This window comes from Leopardus geoffroyi (genome assembly GCF_018350155.1).
Source record: "Leopardus geoffroyi isolate Oge1 chromosome D2 unlocalized genomic scaffold, O.geoffroyi_Oge1_pat1.0 chrD2_random_Un_scaffold_58, whole genome shotgun sequence".
NCBI classification, from domain to species: Eukaryota; Metazoa; Chordata; class Mammalia; order Carnivora; family Felidae; genus Leopardus; species Leopardus geoffroyi.
In genome coordinates, this window is record NW_025543555.1 from 29831 (window position 1) to 40163 (window position 10333).

General features: G+C 49.7%; 1 long non-coding RNA gene across 1 annotated transcript; it reads left to right on the forward strand.

Moving 5' to 3' along the window:
• The first annotated feature begins 576 nt into the window (after nucleotides 1-576).
• On the forward strand, nucleotides 577-10123 carry LOC123595655. The gene is made up of 3 exons (XR_006711292.1): nucleotides 577-728; nucleotides 1394-1566; nucleotides 9753-10123. It is a non-coding gene; the product is annotated as an uncharacterized LOC123595655 (long non-coding RNA).
• The last annotated feature ends 210 nt before the right edge of the window (nucleotides 10124-10333 follow it).

The window sequence follows — 10333 nt, forward strand, 5'->3', positions numbered from 1 at the left end:
TCAGTTTGTAACATCAACCGAAATGTCCCCGAGAAGCAGAAGTCAGACCCGAGTGTGGGGTCAGGGGGTTGGGTGCCTTGTCACTTTACACACGTCCCCGTAGATTCCAGCCTTGCATCGCTACCAGAAGTGACAGTGGATTAGGCCACAAGCTCCCTCCACTTCCCCCAAACAAAGAGCTTTGGACCATCGTGCGTGGGAGGGCTCCGTGCTCGCCAGGGTTTGCCCTGAATGGCGTCAGGAAACAAACACCTTCCTTCTCAGCTGGCCGTGGTGTACGGTGACATGGTTTGGGTCTCCGCCTCTACCTTCTGTGGCCGGGCTCCTGGTGGGGCGAGGTCCTGGGGAGGGTACACCCCTCGGTGCAGATGGGCTGGGGGTCTCCGTGGGCCCACTGCCCGGACGCGAATCCACCCTTTCGCCTGGCGTTAGGCCGATCCTAGGAAGGCGTTTTGGACGCTGCACAAAGCACAGCTCATAGCTTTTCAAATGAGTTGCTGGCTGTGATTTCAGGGCTGTGTGCTCCTCTGTCTGGGTGCACGGTGAACTCATGTCACTCTCCTCTGCACCCCACAGTTGCTGCCTTTGGAGGAGGAGTCACAAGACAGGGTGGCAAGGACACGATGTGTACCATCAGCTCCTTCTTCCCAGAGGTCCCTGAGCTTGGACAGGCTGCAGCAAGGGGCACTGCACAAGGCCAGCCACGAGGACATCAGGGACGCCACAAAGTAAGGGGCACAGGCATCGTAGGAGACATGCCTGTGCGCTGGTTTTCAGCTCTGAGAAACCTTTGATCTCTACATGGGGGAGAAAGGGTCGGAACAGCGATTCCAAGGAAAGGCCAATGAACTGAGTTTACGTGCACGGCGTTCTTGGGATACCTGCCTGGGTGCCCTGGGTGTGGCCGGCAGAGCAAAAGGCAGGTGGGAAAGACCAGAGTCTTGTGATGCTGGTGGCTGTAGGGCAGCCTCGTTTGCTCAGATCCTACGCACCAGCCGTCCTGAGACCTCCCTTTTCCTCCCGGTGGGTCCTGGGTGACATGCTCCCTAGGGCTCCTCCCCTGGGCCGCACTGTGCCCTGTGGGGCTGTCAGGAGCCATGCTCTCTTCCCCCCACCCCCACCAGGCAGCTCCAGCAGCCTCTCTGTTACTCACACCACGTCCTGGGGTGGCTCAGGTGTGCATGTCCTCCGTGCTCCCGGGTCACGGCCAGGGAGGGGTGCTGAGCGTTCTCGACCCAGGGCGCTTGGACTCCAGATATACTTGGGAGGGAGAGAGTGTCAGCTCCCAGGGCGCAGCCCTCCCTAGAAGCTGGGGGATTGTGCTTCTAATCACGCGGGGCGGTGTGTCGTGTGACGAGCACGCGTGGAAGATGCTCTCCTGTGCGTCCCCCAGATCCTCGGGCTCTCAGGATGGCCCCTCGAGCAACGACAGCAACACTAAAAATTGCCAGGACTCACTGAACAACGCCCCCAAGAAGAAGGGCATCACCAAATCCATCCGCTGGTTGCTCGCCAGAAGACAAAAGGTCCACCCCAGCCACACTAGCGACGAGCCTGCATGACCAGGTTGGTGTCCCCTGCGTGTTTCCAGCGTGTGGGTGGTCTTACTGGCCTCATTCCTCTAGATCCGTGGTCTCTCTGCCTGCAGACCCCTCCCCGTGTCGGGAGACCTCACGTGGCTGTGGACACCCCCACCTCCCATTTCATCACTCTGCTTCCCCACAGCCACTGAATTGCAGCCACTGAATTGAAAACCCTTCCCAGCGTGCCCTGGGACTCAGCAAATTGGGCGGACAAGCTGAAAAACACCAAAAACTTTAAAAAATAAGCGTTGTGTTTCTTGTCACCTTGCTGAGCACTTTTCAGCTGTACCTGTTTTGAAAGCAGTAGCTGTTCGTTTGTTCAATAGACTCTATAGCGGCAGAGCAGTATCATGGCCTCCACGGACATAAAAAGGCCTCCAGGGCCTTTTGCTCCTGGAACCATGCTGGGAAAATTCGGTCCCTTAGATGTCGCCAGTGTGTTTTCTTCCACATCCTTATACTTTCTGTAATGAAAACGTTAAGATTCGTGGTAGTGCCCTCTGACTCTCACACCCACTGCTCCCAGACATGTGTATATCTTGTAAGTCCAGAGGTCACAAAATTGGCCAAAACATTTCACTGTGTTTCCTACGTTTATTTTGTCATCTTCAGGAGGTATGGTTTAAGTACTTGGTCATATGAGGACAGCGTTTAGTGAGTTGTTTGCCCCAGCATTTGATGCAGTTTCACAGAGTGTGTGTAGGTGCCTTTCTCCGGGGCTGAGATGTTCAAATCGCTGACTTGGGTTCTGTGTTACCGTAAGTATAACGCAGTGTCTGAGAGCGGATCATACTGTCGTCTCTGTGGACATGCATGGCCAGTCCCAGAAACATACGGTTGACCCTTGAACAGCCAGGGTTTGAAGATCAGGTCCACTTATATGCAAGTTATGTGTTGCCATCCAGTAGAGTATTGTAAATGTATTTTCTCTTCTTTATGGTTTTCTTAATCACATTTACCTTGTTTTATGAAGGAATACAGCATATACACGTCACTTGTAAAATATGTGTTAACCGACACTTTCTGGTAAGGCTTCTGGGTACAGTGGGCTATGAGGAGTGAAGTTCTCAGGGAGGTGGCGGTGAGGTAGAGCCCCAGAAGGCTCCACGGAAGGTGCCTAGTGTTGACAATGTCCGCCTCAGGAGAATGAGTCTCAGTCACGTCCGTGGTCACGTCGTATTTGATGGCACGATTCTTGTTACTGCTTTGTTTACGTCCTAACTGTGAGATGCGTGTTGTCGGTCACAGGTTAGGAGACCTCATACGTGTGCCTACTCCCTGCAGAATTCAGCAGATTTCTCAATGTCTTTGAGTGGGCTCTAACTGTAAGGCTGGGAAGCACTCACCTGAGGTTTCCATTGGAGCAGGTGATTGGAAAATCTTGTGTGGTGTCGAGAATTGAATCCTTGAGGGAAATCAGGACCCTGCTCAGTAGGCCTGGTCCCTGGCGGTCACAGTGCTCGTCCATCTTTCCACACGGAGGAGGCAGAGTTCTGGAACCGGGAGGGGCGCAGCCACAGCAAGGAATTGGGTGTCTGAAAGCTGAGGAAGGAAGTAACTGACCACAAAAGGCAGACGAGTCTTCCATGCCTCCAGGATGTGGGCTTGTAACTCTGGTTCCTCAGCGCAGAGTTCGGTGCTGGGGGCCGATTGAAAATCCAGAAGCGAGGGGCGTCTGGAGGGCTCGTCCGGTTAAGGCTCCGACTTCAGCTCAGGTCATGATGTCACGGTCCGTGGGTTCGAGCCCTTTGTCGTCTTCTGCGCTGACAGTGTGGAGCCTAGGTGGGATTCTGTCCCTCCCTCCCTTCGTCTGCCACTCCCCCACTTTCTTGCTGTGTCTCTGTCTCTGTCTCTGTCTCTGTCTGTGTCTCTCTCAAAAATAAAAAAAACTTGAAACAAAGGGGCAGCGGGGATGGCCCAGTTGAAGGATAGCCTAGCTGTGATTGAGTTATTGTGAATCACAAGAAAAGCCAGAAGCCAACCTTTGTGATACACGTTGTGTATATACATAATTTAATTATAAGGTATGTAACAGAGAAACGTGGTAACGATCTGTAAGTGTTTGAAGCGTGTCCATGTGTTTGAACAACTGTTATTTTACCTAGTGAAAGACCTTGGAAATGAACTGGGTGAATGTGTTTCCTGTAGTGTGTACTTCCTTTTCAATCTCTTCACAGTTGACAGAAGCAGTCTTTCACCAGAAGTAACTAGTGAATCATCTGGTGATTTTTCGATGTCTCCTAAAGCAAATGCATCCTTTGTTACTTTGCATGAACGTGAGGTGTCCCGTCACAGTCTCTTAATATGCTGGGGAGTCTTTTCAGGTCTCTCTGACTTTCAACTGAGTCCACAAAGCGGGCTTTGCGATTAGAACTGAGACGTTTGTGTTGAAGTGACAAGGTGCGCAGGCACGGGGCCAACAGTGTTGTCTGACGGGAGGAAGGTTTTCCAGAACACCTGGAGTGTGCAGCTGAAGCATAGGCTTGGGGCACACAGCGGAGATCCTTGTCCAGCATTACAGGGTGTGGATGTGATGGAGAGAGCTTTCGGCAGCCACCGTGGCCATGGGTGTTTACTGTCGGCAGAGGTGCTGGTTTGGAGGAAGGACCCAGTGATTCGCTGGGTCCTATCGATTGGCCTTAAAGAGGATGCCAACAATCGCGTAGACAGTGGAGTTCACGGCACGTTGACGGCCTCAGATGGGACCTTCGATGTCACCGCCCTGGCGCTTCTGGTGCAGATCCCGACCCAGAACCCACTGCTCTCCTGCTGGAGACCCTGCAACCCGTATTGGAGCAAGGCAGCGCGTAGCTTCACCGCACAGCTAGTCCTCTGTCCCCAAGCCCCGTCTGTGCTGTGCGGCACGGAGTCCTTGGTGCTGCCTCCTCCTGCCTGAGCTCTGCCTGTCCCTTCCCCTCACAGGCTCGTGAGACTGGCGTGCATTTAGCTCTTATGTGGAGAGAGAAACACTCTTCCTTCGTGTGCCACGTGGAAGTTTCATGGCTTCTGTTTCTGATTTCCCTGTGGAATTCTGTTTGACTCATGGGCTCAGTGGAGAATCAGGAATCTTTTGATCCTTCTACAGAACACTGAACGCCTTTGGGAATGCCCTCAGTGTCCCCACTGCAAATCCCCCTCCACGGCACCCTTGTCTAATTTCCCGGAGAGCCTGGACCCCTCTCCCCAAAGGCCCGTTCCTGTGGGCTTCCTGGGGGGCTCAGATGATTCGGCGCTCGACCCTTGCTTTGGGCTCAGGTCATGATGTCATAGTTGGTGGCGTCGAGCCCCAAGTCGGGCTCCGTGCCGACGACGTGGAGTCTGCTTGGGATTCTCTCTCTCCATCTCTCTCTGCCCCTCCCCTGCTCATGCTGTCTCTCTCCCTCTCAAAGATAAGTAAATCAAGCCCATTAATGGACTCCACATTAACATCTCTTATTGAAAATACACTGTTAGGGGGCGCCTGGGTTGTTCAGTCGGTTAAGAGTCCGACTTGAGCTCAGGTCATGATCTCGTGGTCCGTGAGTTCAAGCCCCACATCGGGCTCTGTGCTGACAGCTCAGAGCCTGGAGCCTGTTTCGGATTCTGTGTCTCCCTCTCTCTCTGACCCTCCCCCATTCATGCTCGGTCTCTCTCTGTCACAAAAATAAATAAATGTTAAAAAAAATTTAAAAAAAAAGAAAATAGACTGTTAAGATTCAATGGGTATTGTTTTGAGTTTGAAGTCTTGGTTTCGACGCAATTGCAATATGTTGTCATCCTTTAGATTGACATAACTTTTGGGGTGTTGGCTCATGATTTCAGGCTCGTGCTATCTTGGAATGGGAGTTGAAGCACCTTTTGGTCATGGGGACTGACCAAAGGGTCGGTGAAATAAGTTTTCAGCCTAATGATATCTAAATTTGCGTTAACTGTTAAGTATTATATTTGAGGGTGCCTGGCTGGCTGAGTCGGAGGACAGCGTGACTCATAATCTCTGGGTTGTGACTTTGAGCCCTGTGTTGGGGGTAGAGATTTCTTAAAAGTAAAATCTTAAAAAAAAAAAAAAAAAAGGAACGTAGATTATTATGTTTGTAGGAATCATGTACCAGACTACTCTTCCAAATGTGGAGATAATTTTACCTTACATGTTAAGCTTTGCTCTTAACTTATTAACAAATGAGCTTTGGGGCGCCTGTGTTTTTCAGTTGGTTAAGTGTCTGACTTCGGCCCATGTCATGATCACACTGCTTGTGAGTCTGAGGCCAGCATTGGGCTGGCTGCTGTCTGCGTGGAGCCTGCTTTGGGTCCTCCGTTCCACTTTCTATCTGCCCCTCTCTCACTCACACACAATCGTTCTCTCTCTCTCTCTCTCTCTCTCTCTCTCTCTCCCTCTTTCTCTGAAAATCTAACAAACAGAGGTGCCTGGTAGCTCAATCATTTCAGTGTCTGAGTCTTGCTTTCGGCTCAGGTCATGATCTCACACTTCGTGAGTTTCAGCCTCCCATTGGGCTCAGTGGTGACGGTGGGGAGTCTGCTTGGGATTCTCTCTCTCCATCTGTCTCTGCCCCTCCCCTGCTCATGCTGTCTCTCTGCCTCTCAAAGATAAGTAAATCAAGCCCATTAATGGACTCTACATTAACATCTCTTATTGAAAATACACTATTAGGCTTCCATGGTTTTGTTTTCAGTTTGAAGTCTTGGTATCGATGCAATTGCAATATGTTGTCATCCTTTAGATTGACATAACATTTGGGGTGTTTGCTCATGATTTCAGGCTCGTGCTATCTTGCAATGAAAGTTAAACTACCTTTTGGTCATTGGGACTGACCAAAGGGTCGGTGAAATAAGTTTCAGCCTAATGATATGTAAATTTGCGTTAACTGTTAAGTATTTGATTTGGGGGTGCCTGGCTGGCTGAGTCAGAGGATAGCGTGACTCATAGTCTCTGGGTTGTGACTTTCAGCTGTGTTGGGTGTAGAGATTTCTTAAAAATAAAATCTTAAAAAAAAACAGGAACGTAGATTGTTATGTTTGTAGGAATCATGTACCAGACTACTCTCCCAAATGTGGAGATAATTTTACCTTACAAGTTAAGCTTAGCTCTTAATTTATTAACAAATGAGCTTTGGGGCGCCTGTGTGGCTCAGTTGGTTAAGTGTCTGACTTTGGCTCAGGTCATGATCACACTGCTTGTGAGTCTGAGGCCAGCATTGGGCTGGCTGCTGTCTGCGTGGAGCCTGCTTTGGGTCCTCTGTCACCCTTTCTATCTGCCCCTCTCTCACTCACACACAATCGTTCTCTCTCTCTCTCTCTCTCTCTCTCTCCCTCTCTCTCTGAAAATCTAACAAACAGGGGCGCCTGGTAGCTCAATCATTTCAGTGTCTGAGTCTTGCTTTCAGCTCAGGTCATGATCTCACACTTCGTGAGTTTGAGCCTCCCATTGGGCTCAGCGGTGACAATGGGGATTCTGCTTGGGATTCTCTCTCTCCCTAGCTCTCTGCCCTTCCACAACTCATACTGTTTCTGTCTCTCTCAAAAATAAATAAATGTACCTGCAAAAACTTAAAAAAAAAACCAAACCAATGAGCTATTGAGAAACCAATATTTTAACAGAGGTGAGGAGTTTGGTTTCTTTCCTTTTGGTATTTGACTTTTGATAGTCTTGAGAAATATTTTTCACATCATAACACGTTGACGGCAGCCTGGCAATAGAGCCTGTAAGTTGTGTCTGGGGGCGGCCGGAGGTCTCTCTGCAGTCCAGGGCCCTGTGCTCTGGGGGAAGGTTACAGTCGTTTATTTAAAAAGACACAAAGTGTTGATTTCTCCTTCTACAACACCAGGACTGATTTAGTCCCACACCACTACTTAAGACTGTCTTCATTGCCATAAGAACACTCGAGTGTGACGAGAATAGGACACGTGAAAGGGTGCGGTGGGACTGTCCTAGCGTGTAGCACTGTCCGCAGCTTAAAGACTGTTTGGAAAACCCAAAGGTAGTATCTTCTATAGCAGGAAGGTGATTTCACAAAGACAGTGCGGCAGGTCCAGTCAGCCCAGGACTGTCCTGACTTGTGCCCGGTCAGGGTCCTGGCACAAATATGGCCCTGCCGCCCTTTGCCGCCTGGGGCAGCCGTCTGGGCAGGGGGCCCCCAATGGCTGTCCGGAATGGGGGTAAACAGCTGTAAACACACTTGCAGAGTGAGGTCATTTTAAAGGGCTGGTAACCTTGGTATATATTTTTGGTTTTTATTTCACAATGTGTCCTGTAATTTCCCAGGATGATGATAGAAGCTTTAGGAGGGCACCTTCTTGGAGATAGCAGTGTAGATCCAGACGCTCTTGACTTACCGGCTGGGTCAGCAGAGACTCTCCCTGCAGACTTCTGGGTCACTTCCTCTCTGTCCTCTATGCAGCCAAAGAAGATGCTGCCGGTCTGTATGTGACGTGCTGCTCTGCCCCAGCCTCTTGGCGGAGGTATGGGAGGCTCTTGGGTTGGAATGTGAACACTGATGGAGAATGGCCGACTGAATATGTAACTAGGCGTTCAGGTGCTGTGGCATGCTCAGGCTCAAATGATCTAAGGTTACTCCTCACTTCTGCTTATCAAAGTGTCACAGTGAAAGAGATTTTTTTTAACTTTTCTATCTGATGGAATATGAGCGTATTCTCTCAACTACTACAACTAGGCATCGTGGGTGTCCTCAGAGCGTTGGACCAGCCTCAGAGAGACACTTGCAGAGCTACGTATGTGATGGGCAGCCCTGGCCCCTCTTTCACAAGATGGCAGATGGACACGGCGAAAGTGTTTTCATGGCCTCTACTGCCCCGTTGCTATTTGAGAGTGAACTCCCGGGGACTCCCCCGGCTGCTTGCGGGTGGAGAGAACCCCACTCAGAAGTGCCCCGGGAGCCCTCAGTGGTTGCTGCTGTGGTTTAGAATGTGTGTGGCTGTATTTGTGCCCTCATGTGCTATTTGAAGACTAACCGCATGCTGCATTTGCACGCTGCCCCTTGTGTTGCTTGGAGCAGGCATGGTATCTGCACCACAGAGGCTGGATTCAGCCAGTCATGTCTTAATCCTGCCGACGCCTCCTGTTGGTGAGTAGAGGGCACCGTCCATGCAGGCCACAGTCGGACACCCTGTGTCCTGTCTGCGCAATGTCCACGTGAGCCAGGACGGCCGCACCAGGCTCACTTAGGGACTTTCAGAAATACACAGACACGCAGATGCACATAGACAGACTCACACACACATACACATACACACACACACACACACACACACACACACACGAGCTTCTCTACACCTGCTAAGACGATTCTGGTGTTTGTGTGTTGGTGTGTTCTCAGTTTTTCCGGAGAAAACTGTATTTCCACTCTTTTCGTAAAAAAAGAAATTTGGCTTCAGTGTCTGCTAATGTCTTTTGTGGGAGGCAGGCAGGATTGCTGTCGGAGCAGTAGGAGATTTTCCAGGTCTGAGCTGACCTTGCCGGTCGTTCGGGAGCAAGTGGCACTGGCCTCTGCCTGGTCTGGTGGAGCTCCTAGGTCAGCAGGCCCTGGCTGGCTTGTTTTATGCACACCTTCTTGAATGAACCAGGCCCAAGAGGATTCTAGTCCTCACGTGAGTGACGCTGGTGGCCTCTCAGTTGAGAGATTAGCTTTTAAAAGCGGAAGCACATTGCCCTCTGAGGGGCTGAGTTTGAACATGGAGATTTCGGGTGTGGGCCCCGGAGCCCAGCCCTCTTCTCCCTGCTCTGAGGGCCTCGAGGGGTGGGCTTTGTTCTGCTCTCATCCTGTTTTCCTGTCTCAGCCACAGTGTTTGATTGTTGGGAGCTCCTGGCTGGAGGCCAGGTGGAGCCTATGACCCTTGAACTTAGGGTAGTGAGTTTGAGCCCCATTTTGGAGTGGAGATTACTTAAAATCCTGAAAAAAAAAAAAAAAAGAATAGTTGATTGATTCCTTCATCTTGTTTTTTTTTTAATTTGGTAACTTTCAGTCTTAAGCCAGTATGAACTCAGTCGAATAAATCTCATTGGTAATGCAGAATGCTTCATATTTTCTCTAGATTCTCAAATCTCTTCAGCCAGGAAGGTCTTTGGGGAGGGGGGGCACGCGCTAGGCCCCACCTGGGGCCCTGGAAGGTGCTTCTCGGGCTGATGTCTTAAGACTGATTCTTTCCTTTATCTTGCAGTTTACCCACACTGCTTCTACCGATGGTCTTGCAGCACGCAGAGCCCAGCGGTGACTACATTTGAAAATTCAACCAGATCTTTCATCTGTTAATCCTTGTTATATGGACCCTGAGATATTGTATTACAGTATTTAATTACTGCAAAATTCGTGAATGAGATAGAGAAACTCATTTAGCATTTAATGTTTCGTACATTTCTGTAAATTTGTCACTCCCTATAGAGAGTTCCTTACTTTCATGTATATCCGGGCTATAAATACCCTTTGGAATCAATTGATGTTCTTATATCTCAGTTTAGTCTTTCAAGTGTATGTACTATCACGGTTGTAGGTATAAATCCTACGACAAATACAGGGCTTTTATAACCTGTGCGTGTATTGTAATTATCATTGTGTAATTGTTTGTTAAGAAACCCTGACAGAGAAAAGGATTTTACCACGTTTGTAAAATCACCGCGACACAGCCTGCATTATCCTTTACGAATGTCCCTTAGCTCTACAACCATGGTTTTGATATAATCAGACTTAATTTGCAGCAATTGTCATTGTATTTTAATGACTGACCTTAACTACACTTTTTCT